The sequence below is a fragment of the Octopus sinensis genome, linkage group LG29 (genome assembly GCF_006345805.1).
Source record: "Octopus sinensis linkage group LG29, ASM634580v1, whole genome shotgun sequence".
In the NCBI taxonomy this organism is placed as follows: domain Eukaryota; kingdom Metazoa; phylum Mollusca; class Cephalopoda; order Octopoda; family Octopodidae; genus Octopus; species Octopus sinensis.
This window is the reverse complement of record NC_043025.1, coordinates 10315314-10337093: the sequence shown is the minus strand read 5'-3', so window position 1 is coordinate 10337093 and position 21780 is coordinate 10315314. Positions and strand designations below refer to the sequence as shown.

Here is a 21780-nt window from a genome sequence, read left to right as displayed (position 1 = left end):
AATTATCCAGGGATGCCTTGGCAGTGGAGGCTAACGATATAGTGAGAAAAATTAGGTTAAAACCATACTGCTAACAAAGAGCAAAATCATTAACTTTTAAGATAATCATTGTCAAGAAAAATGAGGGAAGAGAAAACTCCAAAACCGCTGAGTATGCAGTGAGGATTACATCTCACCTTTGGCAAGTCAGGTGTCAATTCCAGACACATTTTAATCTTATTAAACTTTTATCAGTGAAATAGTCTTACTTGTATTCCATCAGATCCTAAAATGACTAAGACAAAGATTTTCAATGAAAAAAAAACAAACAATCATTCAGTTATTGGGTAATGTAGAATTAATGGCGGGGGGGATTTCCCTATGTTTATGAAAAATATGTAGTTGCATTTTGCTTGCTCCTTCCTCAACCATCCAAGACAGAAGCATCAATATGACCCCAGTTATCATATACAACGCAAGCTGGGGAATCTCAGCATGCTCCCTTTTGGTGTGCCCCTGACAAAATTACAAGTCCTCAAATTTCAGAGAAAATTGTAGCCAAGTTAAACCAACCACAGTACTAAGGCCGGTGCCCTATATAGAAGTTCAGCAATCCCACCATGGATTACACAAGTAATGGACCACCAGGAAAATTTGATATCTTTTGGCAGTCTATTTTTTTGCAAGCATCCACACAGGGTATTTGGTTTGAGGATACCCTCTTCTTCGTCATCTCAGAGACCGTGTAGAGTCATGGTGATATACCATTTAAATATGAGATACTTAAAGTTTCATATTCTATCTTGCAAATTTTCAGCCTCAAAATAAAACAAGTTTCATTTTGAGCCTCAAAGACTGCAGGATAATACATGACTACCAAACTAATAAAGCATGAAACTTATAATTGCTCACACTGAAATCCTGTGTCTATTAAATATTTAGCTGTTCTTAGATAGAGTACTTCTTTTCTGATGATCCCACCAATCACAGATCAGTACACTGTACATATGTATATATAGCTTATAGATTAGACAGGTGTTCTCTATACAGAATACACTTCGTAGTGCTCAACAGATTTGAACTTGAGCAGGTAGAGGAGTAAATGTAAGGACAAGCAAGTTAGGCAATTCAATTTACATAGAATATTAAATTAAATTAAATACATTTAATACAAAAAATGCTCATATGTATGCACATAAATTAGTCTAACTTAAGTGGGTTGAGTTTTACAAGTTTGACAGCTGTTTCTTGAGGTTTAGTGGTCCAGAATAATGGTAGTTATTTGGTTCCATTATTGGATAACACTGCTTCCATCTTCAGGGGAGAATTTTACATTTGAGGTATTGACAGGATAGTATATATATTTATATATATATATATATATACGATGCAGCATGAAGTTTAGTCAGAGAGCAGGTCGCAGTTTCAAAGCAATGAAAATATTTCAACACACATTAAATTTAAATGATGTGAAACTACAGTTTATTGTGAGTTCTTAAATGGATTACAAGAAGCTTCCAAACTGCAATTGTTTTTGTTTCAGCACACAATTTCAGATCAAGCCACTTACTGTACAAGTACATCTCCCTATCTATCTATCTATATATATATATATATATATATATATATATATATATATATATATATATATATATACATCCCCAATGATAATGTTAATGGTTAAATGGTTGGAAATAAAATAGACAACTCATCTCTAAGATAATATACCAATATTGCCTTGGAGGACTAGATAAGGTTACAAAAAAAAATAATTCAGAAAATGCAAATCAAGTTGAAAAAAAATTTTTCTCTAATAAATACCAACCCATGCTAGCATGAAAAGCGGACGACGTTAAACGATGATGATGAAATACCTACTTAAAACATGCCAAACTAATGGAATATATTGTATTTGGATAACATATTTTATAGCTAAGCTTGTTATCTCACTGACAGGGAAATGCATCAAACCAATTTAGTACATGCTAGAATTTACAAATAACTATTTATATTTTCTGAACAAATCTGTACTATCTTGGCAAATTCGTTATACCAAATGGGAGGAAAAATATCAAAGTATAGTCTTACAAAGTGATTCATCTTTATCATCATCATTGTTTTTAGTGTATACTTTTCCATGGTTGCATCAGTCAAATAAGAAGACTATGTTGAAGCAGAGCTTTCTGTGACCAAATGCTCTCTCTGATGCTAACCCTCACCTGTTTCCAAACAAGGAAATATTTCCCCCAGTTTGTCAATGAACAGACCAGACAGAGTTGAGGTGAACTGGAAACAGACAACACTGAATGGGTCTTTTGTTTACAAGTCAGGGGGAAATATGAGGCACTCCACCCAAATTTGTGCACACATACATATACCTGCAAACACGACTGAGTTCCTCAATTTCTACCTGCCAATTTCACTCACAAGGCATTGGTTGACTCACACCTTGAACTCTGCTGTGCATGCGCACTAAATTTTAACATTCTAGCTCACTTCTGCTGTTTACAGCAGTACTTGGAAGGAAGGTGTGTAGTATATGACCATCGCATTCGCCATGACAGAGAAAGTTGCCATGGCAATACCTGCTCAGAAACCTACGCAGAGTTGCAGAAAGTGCATGAACAGGATTGTATGAGCTGCAGAAAAGTGTACGAGTGGTTCAGACGTTTCGAAGATGGTCAAAAAAGGGACAATATGGACAAACGTTCTGGGAGAAGTGCAACCAGCAGAACTGAGAAAAACATTGCAGATGGACGTGCAGATGTGAGGGGAAATCATCAACACACTATCCATGAATTATAAGAAGATGTGCAGATTAGTTACAGTTCAGTTCAGTCCATTATCACAGAAGACCAAAAAGACACTCAGGTTTCACTTGCACAAGATCTCCTTGTGTCAAGAATGATGAAAACTTTAAAAACTTTGCGTAGGTCTCTGAGCAGGTATTGCCAAGCTTTTGGTAAAATTTCATGCATATTCTCTACTCAACTCTGTCGTGGTCAATGCAACGATCACACACTACACACCTTCCTTCCAAGCACTGCAGTAAACAATGAAAGTGAACTAGAATGTTAAAACTCAGTGCCCGTGCACAGCAGAGTTCAAGGCCAATCTGTGCCAAGCGGTTTCATTTTATATGCTTTAGCTTCGTTATTATAACAGTCCGGATACTTATTGATCAGACCACGTATACACACATGCGCACACATACACAAAATTGTTGGCATCAGCTGAGAGTAGATTTGAAAATATTTTCACCAGCAAAAGTTGTTTGGCAGGTGAATGTCCTTTCTAAAGCTAATCATTCGCACAGATTAGTTTTTTGAAAGTAAATAAAAATGAAAAACCAATCTATTGAAACACCTAAATCGCTATGTGATTCTCCTATCTTTATCTGAACAATTTGTGTTTATTTTATGGATGGTTGCATTGCAGATTCATCCTCTAGTGAACACATAACCATACAGAGAGTCAAACTAGTGATTTTTTGCTTTATGAGATCAAAAACATATATAAAGAGGTGCATCTATATACATAAACATTAAAATACTCCACACTTTGCATGTGCATGCTTAATTAATTATGTAACTTGATATCTACTTCAAAATACATGACTAAGATGATTAAATACCAGTGATCCTCAGTGGGCCAAAAACAGAGTTATGAATAGTGGCAACAGGTCATGTAATATATATGATGTCAACATTATAATACTCTCACTGCATCATAGCTGAACAATGGTTACCAGTGAAAAATTCTTTGGCTATGATGCCAAGTAAATATTAGCTCTGGCATGTTAACAATCAGTGCTATGATATGCAATACACCATGTGGAATTTCTCTGCTAAACAGAGGCAGTGCTTCTTGGCTCCATTCCTGAAATGCAATGTTATGACTAGGATTTCCCATAACATCACTCTTCTCTAAACTTTGGTAAACATGATACACTGCTTATTTTAAGCATATGAGACTAAAAGAAAAAAACAGAAGGCAACAATTACATAGTAAATTGCAGATATAGTAGAACCTTACAAGGACAGTGCTTAAAGATACAACTTCCTTTATTTAGTATAGAATTCCCTGTATGGAAACCATTTACAAAAACAAGAAAGCCGAGCCAACAGGGGATCCTTAAAGCAGCTGTTCAACCTGCTAGAAACAAAAGCCCAAACCTGCAATTAAAACTATTTAGAATACATGGTCACATTGGATAAGCTGAAATAGTCACAACTGGAATGCCTTTAATCATAGGTCAGCTCAAGAAGAGGGAGAGGGGTTAGTCAACAGCAAGTGAGGACCATTGCTGAGAAGGACCCGGCTATGGTCATGCTAAATATAGACTGCTCCAGTCAATATCAGAACACATCACATTAAAGATACTGTGCAGCTTCCACAGGGACAGAGATACAATTGACATAATTGTCAAGAAAGATGCAGAGAAAGAGCAACATCAGGATCTCTCCATTGCATTTGTATGTCCATCAAACAGGGAATTTGTGTAAGATGTTTTTAGACAATTTGCTTCCCCTCTCAAATTTCTGAATCTCCTCATGCAGTTCCATGCAGGGATGAAGGCTCGTTTAAAAACACGAGTTAAATAAGGCGATGTGCTGGATCCTGTACTATTTGTCCCCTTTGTCCGTGTGACTACACTGTTACACTAAATGCTGGAAGAGACAGTAAACAACCCAGAAACCTAGGTCTATGAGTATCACGAAGGCTAGGGATGGGAGCAATGACCTCCATTGCTCACACTATATGGACACTAACTGTGTGTCGATAGCCAGCTGGAAGAGATGTCTTCCTGGGGCTAAATAACAATAACATCGTCCTTGTATAGGACTGCCACATTCTGTTGGCAAATAAACTTTACTATTCAGTACTGTTACTACATATCTCTCACCCAGAGATTTAAAACTGGCTGTTTTTCTCTTTACAAGAGTCACTATTAAATGGAAACCTTTTCAACATTAGATCACTGCAGGTTACCATCAAACTCAAACCTGAATAGATCATTGCCTTGAAGTATTCTGAAGACTGAATTCTGGTAGTTCATACTTTTGCAGACTGACAAACCATCATCACAGCAGCTAGGGCCTGACAGATAATGTAATGCCCTTAGCTGAGGTCATCTGAATCATTTCAAAGGCTCAGCAAGTCATTCAAAACAACCATCTCAGACTCCTGATCAAGGCTCTCATCTACTAGACAATGTGTATTGCAGTTTTCAGTTTGGGTACAAGACATGGACCACAATCCAGAGGCCTTTAACATCAAGTGTCTCCAGAAGATCCTTTCAGATAACTGGCACATTGTATGTACAAACACAGCCACCATCAAACCAACAGCAATCAAGAATCCACATCACACAGGCACCAACGAATATGGTTAGAACATGTAGTGGATCATGTTCAACTTACAGTTCCCTAGTAAGAACCTCCACTGCCAGCTACATCATAGTTAGTACTTGGCTATACAACCAACAAAGTGATTCAAAGATCGGCTGAGAAACAACAGCCATTACAAAGAAGACCATGACTTAATGTCCACTCTGGTGGTTCTACCGCTGGTGGGAGACTGAAGAATATGGAAGAGAAATGCCTTTAACAACAAGAAGCATTTCCAATCAAACATTTACAAGTGAGACTTGTAATCAAAACTATGTATCAAAGACTGGGTTGTACAGTCACTGAAGGACACACAAATCAAAAAGATAATCATCATTCAATTCAATGGACAACCATAAGAAAATCTGTATATGCATGTACATGAGTGTGGGTAGGGGTGGGGGTGCATGCACACACACACACACACACGTACACGCTCACACATACACAATATTAAGGATTAAGAATTTTTAGATATATAATGTTAAGGATTAAGAATTTTCAAATCTATAAATTACATACACAGAAATAAGGAATAGAGCCTATGGTTAGGTTACTATGTTATTGATCATAAGGCCATGGGTTCGATTCCCAATCAGGAAGGCACATGTCCCTTTAGACAAGTCACTTCAGATTACTAAAAACACCATCCGATCGTGGCCATTGCCAGCCTCGCCTCGCCTCCGTGCCGGTGGCACGTAAAAAGCTCCATCCGAGCATGGCTGTTTTGCCAGCCTCGTCTGGCACCTGTGCCGGTGGCATGTAAAAAGCACCCACTACACTCACGGAGTGATTGGCGTTAGGAAGGGCATCCAGCAGTAGAAACACTGCCAGATAAGACTGGGCCTGGTGCAGCCTTCTGGCTTCCCAGACTCCAGTTGAACCGTCCAACCCATGCTAGCATGGAAAGCGGACGCTAAACGATGATGATGATGATGAACTCAGGCGGCAACAATAATGCTGACTGGGGGCTCTGTCAGTTCTAATAGTCAAACAGACATAGCAACTGTGGCAATGTTAATGATTTAATGTTACAACTAAAAAAGCTTCAGATATGAAAAAGAATACATGCAGCTTCTGCATATTTCATCTTTACACACACACACACGATCAAGTTCTATTTCAAGATGCTCTCAAAGGAGATAGTGAATGCTTATATATATATATATATATATATATATATATATTTCAAAATAGAAAATTACCCTTTAACAGGTAATTTTTACATGCTAGAAATAGCAGCCAACATGGCCAAAGACCACAATTCTATAGCAAATTTCGAAGTAGATGAAAAATAAAAACCTTTACCTTGTTATTTAACAAGGTAAAATTGTGGTTTTTGGCCGTGTTGACAGCTATTTCTAGCATGTAAAAATTATCTGGTAAAGGGTAATTTTCTATTTTGAAATATGAATATGTTGTCTATTGACTTTTTTATACATGCTGGGTCACTGGTGGTGATATTTATAACGAGTATTCGCCACCCTATATATATATATTTGTAAAATAATCTTCTCCATGGGTAATGTACACACATTTATCATCAATGATGTCCTGTAAGTAATGTCTGTAGATCTGACCAGTTCATACAAAATTATTTTTAAGAAACATGCACATCAAAACACACACACTCACAGATTGTGAGTTATATTTTCTTTTTAAAGGGGGGGAAAAAAGCAGTTGTACAAAACCACACCTATACACATCTTGGTGAATTTCTCCATAATAAAAAGAATTTTTTTTTTTTTTTTTTAAATCAAAAATTATTGGCATTTCCTTCTCACAACTTGTCAGTAGAAGTCACATTGTTCCATGGCCTCAACAAAGCAGCCATTCTGCTTTGTTTTATTTAGGAAAATTTTTTTAGTTTTTTTTTTTTTTTTTTTGCATGTTTGTTTTCTATTTCCTTTTATTTGTTTGCTTAACATTGTTGTTGTAGTATATGTGTTTAACTTTAGTGCCACCCAGGTGGAAGTGGTAGAGGAGAAAGTCTAAAAATGATAAAAATTCTCATATTATATTTGTTATGAATATAAATATATTTGTTATAAAAATATATAATTGAAAGTCTTACATATTTTAGCCTTTACTTTTTAATATTTAAAAAATAAAAATGAAATATTTACTGAACATATGTACAAAAAAAAAATAAAGCAACAGGTTCAAATGGTCATGAGCAAAGTTTAAATAAAAAACCCAAAATAAATAAAACCCCAAATGTCCTTAACATACCCAAGATTTACAAAGCATTACAACTGACTTAAAACCTCACTCACACTTCACTGGCTCCTATTTTATGATCTAATCAATTCCTCTAATTTCCTTTCATAATATATGCTGAATTTATACCTATATAATAATTACTTAACACACATTTTGATAGCAGCCTACCTCAAACTGCCTCTTATTCCATCATACAAAACTTCTTGTTCATATTTCCATTATACTTTCATGTATAAATCTTTTGATAATGGACCAAACACCACTTTAATCATACAATAGTTAGTTAATCCCTCCAAATCCTTGATTTTCGTCAAAATTAGTTTTAAAAAGAAAAAAAAAATTATATATTTCATTAGAAATATGTAACAAAGTTATTCACATTAGAAGTGATTAAAAGTAGAAAAAACTCAGTTTATAACATATAAAGATTGATCTGTGTGTGTGTATGTGTGTGTACACGCATGCCACTGCATATTATATGTAATCTGATTTTAAACTTCCATATATTTAAATGTTTCATTGATCTTGATGTTAATATCTAGAATTGCTCAATCAGCATTCATCACCAGATACCAAAATAAACAGGGGGTATTGTTTTTTGTTTAGATTACGTGTTCAAAGTTTAACACTTCTCAGACTGTTTCGGTATTTCACACAATGGTTCATTGCAATAAAAACTTTCCATTGTGATGGTCACTTAGAGAGCTTTCATTAAATTATGTTCCACATGTCATTTTAAGATACCAATATATATTTATCTTTTGCTGTTATGCATCACACACCGTCTTAAATACACCTATAAAGTCCCTCTATGTTCCAAGTACCATTTTAATATACCTATATATTTGTTCTTCATATTCTAAACCTCACCTAAACATACAAGCATATATATTTGTTTTCTACATCCCAAACACCATCTTATATATAGTGTCTCATTAAAAGATGTCCCATCATGATCATCTGAAATAGCCATCTAAAAACCTTAAAAATTCCCCCCCTCCAAAAAAAAAACAAAAAAACATATCAAAGATACTTTCAGTTCAACTATTATTTATATATTCTTATAACTAATGTTTTTCTTTTATTTTTATCTAATTCAGTAATAAGATAATATCTCAAGAAGCAGGAGTCATAAATACTAGAATTACTATTAGATATTTGCTAATATGTTGTTCACATTTGTATGTGTGTGTGCGCGTTTGCACATTCTCGCTAAACAAAAGGACATAACAATAGTTCTTGTGAGAATTAGGTTCTTTATCCTATATCCTTTATCCTATACCATCTGCTTCATGCAGCTCCCAAGGTTTGTGGGCCAGCAATCAGCAGCAGTATCATAATATTCAATATGCTGATAGTCTCTGTGAAGAAGAAGAAGAAAAACGAAACACATGACCTATATTTGCCACAGTCTAGCTTCACCACACATTCACACAAATCCTGACAGAACAGGCATTGCACATCAAACTTCTTTATACCTACAAGTATTATATGTAACACACAATATAACACAATGTATGTATATGTGGATACATGTGTGCGTGTGTGTGTGTATATATGTATACACACCCACATAAACATTACAAGTGTTGTGTATATATATTATATTACTCACACAACAATGTATGTGTGTATATCACCATGACCACCTTGACCGACCAGTCCGTCAGGCATCCATTTGACACCGCTGGTCACAGCACGCTGTCCACGCGTGTGTATATGTATACACACCCACATAAACATTACAAATGTTGTGTATATATATTATATTACTCACACAACAATGTATGTGTGTATATCACCTTGACCGACCAGTCCATTAGGCATCCATTTGACACCGCTGGTCACAGCACGCTGTCCACGCGTGTGTATATGTATACACGCCCACATAAACATTACAAGTGTTGTGTATATATATTATATTACTCACACAAAAATGTATGTGTGTATATCACCTTGATCACCTTGACCGACCAGTCCGTCAGGCGTCCATTTGACACCGCTGGTCACAGCACGCTGTCCACGCGTGTGTATATGTATACACACCCACATAAACATTACAAATGTTGTGTATATATATTATATTACTCACACAACAATGTATGTGTGTATATCACCTTGATCACCTTGACCGACCAGTCCGTCAGGCATCCATTTGACACCGCTGGTCACAGCATGCTGTCCACTCCTCTCTGGATCGCGCCTTTCTCATCCACGTGATCCCAATCGTCCTCCTGAAATCGTAACTCCACCGCCGTGGAGGTCTTCCGGGTGGTCTTTTCCGCTCACGCGGGTACCACTCGACAACTGCGTGCGTCCACCGATTATCGGTGAGCCGGGTGACGTGTCCAGCCCATCTATACTTGCTGCGTGTATACTCTGCGATGACATCTCTCACGACGGACTTCTTTCTGATGATCTTGCTACTTATGTGCTCTCTAAACGAGATACCAAGCATTGACCTTTCCATAGCTATGGAAAGCTATGTGTGTATATAGACACACGTAATATTCATATATACAAACATATACACAATTATATATACTCAAACACATACACGTTATAATATACACAGACATAACACATACATGTAGATATATACATACATACATACATATACACATATGTGCAAGATTCATTTCTTGGACGAGCTGTAACACCTCATAAAGGGTCATTAGGTGTTTCAAGTCTTTCAACATGAGACCTCCTCACCCAGGCAGCTTAGCAAAGGTTCAACAGATCCCAACCTTTTATCCTAGTACCATCACTCCATAGATCAATCTCTCTTCATCCAAAGCCACCACATAGGTGGTATCTTCAACCATTTCACATGCAGACTGAATGATCATCTTTACCACCCCTAGTCAAAAAGAGTGAGTGTTCAACCAATTCGCTCCAGTCCACCTCCATAGACTCATAATGCCTTCCTGTCTCTGACCTGGCAATTCTTCCCCAGTTAACTGCATGGTTCCAGTCACTGACTTGATCAATTTACTCTTCCCAAGGTATTGTAAATTCTAGAATGATTTCTTACTTTATGTAAATTCTGAATGAAATTCATATTTTTGCATTTACCAACATCATTTGCAAAATTCTGAATAGTTATTGTAACACACGTTGATAAGATTCTAGTTGGCCAACTTTATTTTTTGCAATTTCTACAGAAATTTCAAATTCTAATTTCTAATGGCAAGCTATCATTTATATTTTCTCTTGGTCCCATTTTGTGTGTGTGTAGGTACAACCATAGCCAAGCTAAAAAGCTTGCTTCCAAACCATGTGGTCTGGGATTTAGTACCACTGCACTGTGCAGGCAAGTGTCTTCTACTATAGTCCCAGGCCAACTGCAGCCTTGTGAAAGGGTTTGGTAAACAGAAACTGAAAGAAGTTGACCATATATATTTGTAAGAGTGTACCCTTGTATAAACACCACTATGTGATAATTGTCATTTCCAGTCTTCCATAAAAATACATCTCTGGTCATGGGTAAATACTACTTTGCTTAGAAGCAGGTAAATGCTAGTGACAGGAAGGGTATTGGGCTGTAGAAAATTTGCCTCAATAAATTGCATCAAACCCATGGAAAAATGGACATTAAATGCTGAAGATGATGATACGGTTTCTCTCCAGTATTGACAACTCTGGCTTCTTTAAGGCAAGCTGGTATTAATTGGCTACTGATGGCTAAATTCTTGACAACTGTCCAAAATGCCTAGTCATTGTGCCAATGGTAGTTGCCTTCTCCAAGGACTTTTGAGAAAGAACTGAGATGTTTTAAGGAACCTCTTGCAGAACCGAGATGGCTGGGTGGTGTCTTGCTGTTGCATGAGAAATCACAACTGCAAAAACATATGGAAAACTACAAAAGTTCACAAGTGGACATTGTCCTCGATATTTTTGCTGCTGCACATACACAAACATATGCATATAGATATACATGCTATGCATGTAAATATTTCTCGGGCCAAAATTCTTTAACTTCATTTTGGTTAATAATTTTCACTTGCCACATGATTTCAATTACTTGTCAGTGACAACCTTTCAACCATCGATGAGAAAATGTGATGATTCCACTTTCAAGCAGGGACAAAGGCAAGAAAACACAAAAAAACAAGAAAAAAGGATTCAAGAAATAGTTTTATGTACTGGTGGTACGTAAAAAGCACCCACTACACTCTCGGAGTGGTTGGCATTAGGAAGGGCATCCAGCTGTAGAAACTCTGCCAGATCAAGATTGGAGCCTGGTGCAGTCATCTGGTTCGCCAGTCCTCAGTCAAAATCGGCCAACCCATGCCAGTATGGAAAGCGGACGTTAAACGATGTTGATGATGATGATTTCATCTCAAAGACTTCATATGTGCATATAAAGGACAGGTACATTATTTCTGACTGACTTTCCTTTTTAAAAATATAAAAAGCAATCAGAAGCAATGTAGGTGTGCTCTTTATATATACGTGCAAACATGGATACTTATGCATGTATTTATGCCTACATAAACACATGCATATACACACACTTGCACATATAAACATAAATAAGTACATATATACATATACACACACATGCACACACACACACATAATGTAGTAAAATGAATAAAAAGCACAAGAACTTGCTACAAGTGGAAAATCCAATGTTTTGGACAGAGTCCTTCTTCAAGGAAAATTTGAAAGGGGAGAAAGAAGTGAAACGGCAGAGATTTACACACTCCAAGTTAAAAAAGAGAAAGAAACGGCTGCAACTAATAAGGAATGTAGGACCGCATGGGTTTCACACATGAACAAGAAGTGGTAGGAGGAACAGTGTGAGAATGCATGAGGAAAGATTATTGGAAAAAGAAGTTTGGAATGGGGTGAAGGGAAAAGATGGCATGAGAGCAGAGTTGAAGGATAAGAAAGGGTTTAATGAGGTATAAGACTAGAAGGAAAGGTGTTCATTTAAAGCTGTCAATGACAAACTTGAATATGTAATGTTCCCTCCAGTTCCTTGAGAATAAGGATCCATGATGTGCAGCGAAGTTACACAATGATAAGTGAGCAATAGAATGGCCTGTAGTGTTAGTGGCAGGTTGGCCTGGTATACATGTGCTCCTGAAAATGATCATCAAGGTGTCAGCCTGTTTTCCCAAAGAAAAGGGCATTGCTAAGTTTTTATATGATGCAGCATACAAAGTGATGCAGTATACATGACTTTGAGCAACAGAAGTTCTGAATAACATGATATTATGTCTTGGGGTTCAGTGAGTGGTAGTATTTTTAATATAGGGACAGATTGCATCATCAGAAGGCACATTTAAAAGTGCTTGGTTGTGTGGGGCTGGGTTCTGTGCATCTTTCTAGATTTCCAAGGTGCTTGTCTTTTTTAAGGGCAAGGAGAGGTGGTGCATATATATATACACACACTCATATTTACACATCTATATCCACATGTTTACTTATACACACAAATATATAGGCATACTCTTTTACTTGTTTCAGTCATTTGAATGTGGCCATGCTGGAGCACCGCCTTTAGTCGAGCAAATCGACCCCAGGAATTCTTTGTAAGCCTAGTATATATACGACAGGCTTCTTTCAGTTTCCGTCTACCAGATCCACTCACAAGGCTTTGGTTGGCCCGAGGCTATAGTAGAAGACACTTGCCCAAGGTGCCACGCAGTGGGACTGAACCCGGAACCATGTGGTTTGTAAGCGAGCTACTTACCACAGAGCCACTCCTATGCCTATATATATAAATATATATACGCATATATAAATATTTTTACACACAGATGTATCTAAAAGTCTTTGTGTAGGTACATCTAAAAATACAAACACACATCTGTATATATCCAAATGTAAAAGCACATACATACGTTTTATAATGAATATATATATACATACACAGTCCTCAACATCATTTCGTAATATAAATATGAAATAACACAAAACCAAGTACTGTAAATATTCACAGCATAGAGACTCCCAAGCTGAATTTTTTTTTTAATTAGTTGCATTTTCAGTTCATTAAAAGATAATTAATGATGGATAATGTTACATTTCTTTTGCAATCACAAATGTCATCTAAGACACAATCTTTATATATCTACCACCTACTTCATAGAAATGTAACTTTTCAGATATGATGATACTTAAAACATGAATTAAAACAAAGAAACTTAAGGCACAGAGTTGTAATTAAAATACACAAATTAATTTGATCATCCTGAGACATGCAGAGCACATCATTTTTCATTTTCTAGCAACAATTTCTTTTTCTACTGGTCATCTAGAGATGATATCAAATGACACATATATTTCAATGTTTCACTTAAGAAGTCTTTTCAGCCTTTAACTAATACTTTGATGTTTTTTGTAAGTAACAATGCATTATGGGAATACACTGGATGAAAGGAACACGTTTATATCACTAAGTTGTAAAATCGGTTTGCTTTAAAGAAAATAATGTCAAATGAAAACTGACTACATACACACATACATACATTTATATATATATATACACGCACACATTTATTTATACATATATATATATATATATATATATAAATGTATGTCATCATCATCATCGTTTAACGTCCAGCATGGAAAACGGACGTTAAACGATGATGATGATGACATACATTTATATATATATACACACACACACATACATATATTTATCTATATATACACACACAAAATTATTTATTTAATATATATATACAGACATACAAATACACACACATATACATGCATATGTACACATGGATATACCTATACATATGCACACATGCAAGAGTATATACAGGCACATACATTTATATATATTTACATACTCCTATATATACACAAGTACATTTTTGCAAATATATATATGCTCACCCACAACTATGCCAATATGCTCATATGTAAAAATATATACAAACACATACATAGACATATATACTTATCTATAAACATATAAACACATACACCTGTCCCATACACATATATACATAACATATATACGTCTACACACATACACACACAAAGATATACATCCCTACATATACACACTTACACATCCGTATAGGCATCGACATGCATATCCAAATACGAATCCATACACATGGACTTATTTTCTCAATATTTGCTTTCAATACCTTACCTCAATTCACCACCACCTCTTCTTGTCTTCCTCTCAGTAAAGAGATTCTTTAGTTTTGCAAATTAGGCAGGTGCCACAGAAAAGGTACCCAGTACACTCAAAAGGTGTTTGGTGTTAGAAGACACCCAACCATAGAAACCAAGGGAAATTTAAGACATTGGAATCAAATACACCAACCCATACCAGCATGGAAAGCAGACATAGAATGAGGACATACATACACACAAACACACCCATTTTATGCATATACATAACGGACATCTGGCTGTAGCGTAAAGCCTTGATAATATGTATCCATCTAAACAATACTATCGTAGAAAAATGAATATAAAACATGAGAATGTACGGACACAAACACACATCATTTTTATCCTCTCCAAGTTCACATTTTCTTGCTTTCATGAACTGGGTGGGTTCTTTCCAAATAATCTCTTTCCACTTAGTGCTGTCTTTCCTATTCTTTCTCATGTTCAATATCTCAATATTAGCTTTCTCCAATTCTGCCACATGCCTTCTTCAGTGTCATGTGCCACATTTTACTTTTATATGGATCTCCTGGCACTTCTTTTACCATCACTAGGCTCGTTTGTAGCAAAGCAGACACATCTTGCACATTACATCTGATACCATTCATATTAAAGTTTATCTCTCAGCTCATCTGTAACATACTGTTCATGCCTACTAACATTACATCCTTTTCACATCGTCATGTCTTCACTGCCCACATCTCACTACTATGCAGTATTGCACTCTGTACACAATGTACAATGTACTCTTTGTTCGGGCAAACATTCCCCTTGTTGTCAACAGAAGTGGCTACTATGCTTTCAGAGCACTTGACTCTACAAATGTTTAGGTCACCTACATAACAAGCTACTAATTGCTTTTATACAACCTTCCAAGCATTGAGAAGTTATTTTACCAGTGTTATTTACTCCTGTACATCTGCCAAATACAAAATCTATATCAGCTTGTCTGTGATTCCTCTACACGTCTTATGCACTCACTGTTCACATCATGTAATGTCATAAGGAGTACCTGTCAACACCTTTACCATTTATCAAAGTGCAGTCATATTCCTCACTAAAACTTTGCTCTTCAAGTATATCCTGAAATTTCTTGATTCAACATTTTACCTCCACTGAGGCAAGTGAAAATCAAAATCAAATCGTAATCGATCAACATCAATGGAATTTGTAGCTGTGATACCAGTGCTGGTGGCACGTAAGAGAACCATCCGAATGTGGCCGTAGCCAGTGCCACCCTGACTGGCCTCCGTGCCGGTGGCACGTAAAAAGCACCATCCAATCGTGGCCATTGCCAGCTTCGTCTGGTCTCCGTGCCGGTGGCACGTAAAAAGCAGCATCCAATCGTGGCCATTTGCCAGCCTCGTCTGGCACCTGTGCCGGTGGCATGTAAAAAGCACCATCCGATCGTGGCCATTGCCAGCTTCATCTGGTCTCCGTGCCGGTGGCATGTAAAAAGCACCATCCGATCGTGGCCATTGCCAGCTTCGTCTGGCACGTAAAAAGCACCCACTACACTCATGGAGTGGTTGACGTTAGGAAGGGCATCAAGCTGTAGAAACACTGCCCGATCAGACTGGGCCTGGTGCAGCCTTCTGGCTTCCCAGACCCCAGTTGAACCGTCCACCCCATGCTAGCATGGAAAGCGGACGTTAAACGATGATGATGATGATTCGAAAATTCCTATTATAGCTTGAGAACCAAACCTTGGCGAATACTTACCTGAATGCTAATTCTTGGCTGAACATGTTGCCACTCTCACTCGATTGACTGTATCTTTGTACATGGCTCACACCAGCCTTACAAGCCATCCAGCTACACCTAGTTTTCTTAAAGATCACCACTCCACAAATTGTGGTACACTGTCAAAGGGTGCTGCAATTTCCAGATTAACAAATGGAAGGCAGAGAAGCTATACTTAGCTAAAAGTTTCTTAGCATAAAAACACCATCAGATAGAGTTCAACTTCTCACAAATCCCAACCATATCTCATTTAAGCTAATTCTCCTCCTAATCAATTGTGCTAATACTCTTTCCGTTACTTTCATAACCTGACCCTTCAGTCTGATACCTCTCTAATTACTTCGTTACAAAATATCTCCTTTGCCTTTGTAGCAGTCATTAAGTGTCATGCTTGTATGTATTGGATAGTCGAATATGTAGGTGACCAGCTTCACACTTGCTTTGCCAGATATTTTCAGCTTCTTAGTTATTATGCCTGAAGGACCAGCCACTTTTCTTCTCTTCATATCTAAAGGTCATTTTGATCACATAACTGTCCACTTTAAGTAGCTGTACATGTTCCACCCACAAGTTTTCCACATTCAGCCTTCTGTGACAACATTTCCAAACCTCTTTTTACTTATTTGTTAACGAGTATGTGTGTGTTGATTACTTCCTCCAAACTTTTCCCCAACAAAGTCTCGATTCTGACATACAGCTTCCCAATCCAGAACTTGTCACACCTCTGATCTTCTCATTGCTGAACACTGGCAAAGCTCATGCTTTCTACCTCTCTTCGAGTTATACACACTTATTACCTATTTTAATCTTATCTTAATTGTTCTGTTACATATTCAGCACACTTCTATAACATTACCTTGCAATACACCTACTCCATAAAACCCAGAATATATATAGCAGAGTGCAAGTACTGCATTATTATTACAGGGACTATAAACTTTTAGGCCATTTAACATGTACGTACACACACAATCTCTCTTGCTCTCTTTTTTTTTGTGCCCTTCTGATATCCCATAATCCAACAGTTCACACATGCTCCATTTTTTTTTTAACTTACCCACATTTAAAATCACTGTTCTTCACTATCTCTCTCTCAGTTTTGCATCATTCAAGAGCTAACTATTGCACACTTATTTCTCTTCAGTATTACTCTTATGAACACTGTCCCTGGTTTGTCTTGTTTTACTTCAGTCAAAAAACTTTCACCATCCATTTAATACACTTTATCTAATATACTGTTTGTTTCAGGCAACATCATCATCATCGTTTAACGTCCATTCTCCATGCTTGCATGGGTTGGACGGTTCGACCGGGGATCTGGAAAGCCAGAAAGCTGCACCAGACTCCAGTCTGATCTGGCGGTGTTTCTACAGCTGGATGCCCTTCCTAACGCCAACCACTCCGTGAGTGTAGTGGGTGCTTTTTACGTGCCACCGGCACAAGTGCCAGGTGAGGCTGGCAACGGCCACAATCGAATTGGTGCATTTTAGGTTCCACCGGCACAGAAGCCAGTCAAGGCGGCGCTCCTAAATAACTTGCATATGTTTTTCTTTGTGTAAAATCAATCATGTCCTACATAATTTTTGCTATTATTTTACAAATGTTTTCATAGACTTGTTATCTTCATACTGTCCCCATCCTTTGTTGCTACTCATCTTCACTATACCATAACCCGATAGAACTTTTTTTTGACATATACAGACACACCAAAGTCAGCTATCTTGTTCTGAACTCAGAATGCAAAAAACCTAGAACAGACATTGTAAGGCATCTTGTCCAATGCTCTAACACCTCCACCAATCCAATTTGCTCCATGCAAAATTGATTTCAGTTGGATTTGAACTAAAAGAGTGAAGCCAAGACAACTGAAGCAAGGAATAACATTGCTATTTCACCACACACCCCATACAATCTCCATCATCCCCATTTACATCCTTTTTCCATACTGACAGGAGTTGGACAGAATCAATATTAAAGGTCCTCCAGCCCAATACTGTCTGTGCCTATTCACTAACTACGTTACTGACTGAACCAGGTGAATTTTGAGGCACTAGTATTAGTGAGGTTGCTGGTAGCTTGCAAGATTATAATATCCTGAATTCTCCATGTCTCCTCCATTCACTGAAAGAGGTTGAATAGAGAGAGAAGTGAAGAAACAGTATCCTGATCATTTAACATCTGCTTTCCATGCTGGCATGGGTGAGACTGTCTGGCAGGAGCCTGCACCAGACTACTGTAACTGTTTTGGCAAGATTTTTACAGCTGGATGCCCTTCCGAACACCAGCCACCCAGCAGAGTGGACTGAGTACTTTTTATGCGACACAAGCAAAAGCAAGGTCAGTTTTGGCAAGGTTTTTACAGTTGGATGCCCTTCCAAACGTCAACCACTTTAGAGTGATTGGAGAGAGGTAGGAAGAGAAGGTAATATTGAAAGAGAAAGTATTGGAAGGAGAAATGGAACAAAGAGAGTCATAGCAGGGGGGGAGGAGGTGGTCTGTGATGCAAGAAAGTGACGATTGTTAATAAATGACCAGAAGAAGATAAAACACCAGTAAATGGAAGAGTGCTGGGAGTGACGTTTAACTGGTAAGATAATGCTGGATATCAATAGTGAGGTATACTAGATAAAGAGTTGATGCAGTTCCCCGTTATACAGGGATTGTAATAAAAGAGAGGAATGTAGGTGAATGTGGACACAATTCTACTGTAATTAGATTGCATAATACAAAAGGAAAGAGGCAGTTTGCAAGAGAAGGAGAAAATTAAATTAGTGGTACTAGCAGACTGAGGCAGAGTAGAAGCACACAGAGCAAGAGACTGAAATGTAGGTATATTATATATTCCACTCTCCTCCATCACTATCACCATTTTCATGCCACACTTCACCAAGTTTGCATGTATGAGCAGACACTCACCACCCCTCTGTACATAAATACATATTTATATACATATATATAAAAATGCAAACAAATGCATAGGCAAACATAACACACACACAATTGTTTTATGTCTGCTTTCTATGCTAGCATGGGTTAAACAAATTGCTTTAATAAGAATAGCATGTATTTGGGGCTACCCTAAATGCATTGGGGGATCACATCTTGCATTTCGTTTATGGCTTAGCATCTGCAGTTAGATGTCCTTGTTAACATCGACTACCTTACAGAATATACATGCATATACACATACATGCACAAACATACACCCACATAGATGCACAGGCATACACACACACACATTAACCCTTTCGTTACCCACCCGGCTGAAACCGGCTCTGGTTCTGAGTACAAATGTCTTGTCTTCATAAGTTTTAAATTAAAATCTTCCACCAAACCTTAGTCACAATTTACGTTCATAATACTGGCTGAATGATAACTAAGTCATCTTTGTTATATTTAAAGTAATTGGAAGAAACACAGAACATCTCAAAATAAATACAGTAACGAAAGGGTTAATATCTCCAAAGTAGGATTATCTTCTTAAGATCTAGAAATCATGCAAAACCAAGAAAGCAGATACACAGAGTGCAACGGTAATAACCATTGTCTTTTAACAGTAATATTCACTGCATGTAGAATGTTAAACACCTATTTTTCTTTGCTCAGTATACCACATCCATATGCAAATTACTCTCCCCACCTTTCCTAGCCTGCTTATATCTCTATGTTAGTGTAGTCTACCAAAAACACAAACGCATGATACATATCTAACTTAACACTTCTTACACAAACAACTTCTACACTATATCCATCACCATAACTATACCGTATAAACACACACATACATCAGCTATATATATATAATGACCAACCTGTGCTAAACCATTAGTTGAACCTCAATTGCTTGGCTTCAATAGTATTGTAGTCTGTCAAAGTGAGATTGTCAGTGTGAAAACCATCAATACCAACGACTAACCCTTTACAAGTTTTTTTTTTCCTTTGCAAGCCCCAAACCTTCAGTTTTGTTAAATTGCTATTATGCTTGTATTTTGCAACCCTTTTGATACCAGCACACCCAAAACCACCACCGCTTCTATGATACAAAAATGTCTTATCTTAAAATGTTTATACATTATTTAGAACCTTGTGTTATAACTTAATGGAGGAATTTACAGTACATATATTTTCTACACACCAACTTCATAATGAAAAACCAGTCACTTTACTAACCCTTTAAATTCTCTATTTGCTAAATTTATTGTAACATAAAACAAGAGTATTTCACTAGATACGGTCATGAAAGGTCTGGAGCAAAAAATCTTTTCAATTTTCACAAATCCAACTATAAAAACCAATGTCTCCCAAGATTGGCTGAATTTCTCTATGGTAACATCACAACCTCCGTCTCAATGGCATTCACTAGAATCAGGCCAATTCCACAAAGCAGCTGACTGCCAACCAAACAACAATAACAAGGAGATGGGTCCTTAATGCCTACACCCGGAGGACATAACAAGGACTATTTCTGAAGCTAATCAACCCATTAGCTAGAAATAACAGCTATATTTCTCTCTCTTTGATGTACTACAGAGGATAATGTAGCCTACTGTCTTAATTTAAATGATGGCTGGGATACAATTGCTGGATCAGAGCTGACCTTGGGTTAGACAAGCACAATGGGTCCACCAAAAACAATACTGCCCTCAATACCAATACCATTTAGTTCCAATTTGTTTGCCCTTAACAAATTTACACTGATCACTCCTTGAACCTATTTCCCATTGATGGACTATTTCTAGGGTTACAGCCAACCTAAATCACTGTGTATACAAAGTGTCCCTTCAAAGCTTTACATCCGTTCCAGATCTAAAATTATATTAATTACAGAAGCCACACAACTAATTTAGCCTGATAGAATGATTAAAAGCTTTCCAGTCATGACTATTGTTTCTGGGTATATCAGGAACTTCATAATCCAACATATCCTCTTCCAGTTACGTGTGATTTGAGGGATATATTTCAACTGCTTCTAGCAAGTCAAACACCCACGCAGAGGCTTGTAAAATGGAGAAGCACTCAGCAGAGGTGCTACCGTGAGAAAGGTTTCAGTAATTCTAAGGGAAGCACATTCTTGTTCAACCAGGCTCTGAGTGGGTTTCAATCCCCACCTGACACCATTTCACTTATGTTCTTGTGAAAGGTATCCAACAGAACAACACCCAATTTCAACCACTAAGAAAATTCAATATTATAGTATTCAATGTGGGCCCCATAAAACTGATTGTACCAACATTGTCAATAATATTCCCAGCAAATAGGAGGCTACATGTAACAGAGAGGTGCAGTTGAAAAG

General features: G+C 37.2%; 1 protein-coding gene across 8 annotated transcripts in view; it reads right to left on the bottom strand.

The window, feature by feature from the left end:
- LOC115226098 (RNA-binding protein 39) overlaps positions 1 to 21780 on the bottom strand; it is a 127172-nt gene that overhangs the window by 74337 nt on the left and 31055 nt on the right. The gene's annotated exons all lie outside the window — the stretch shown is intronic.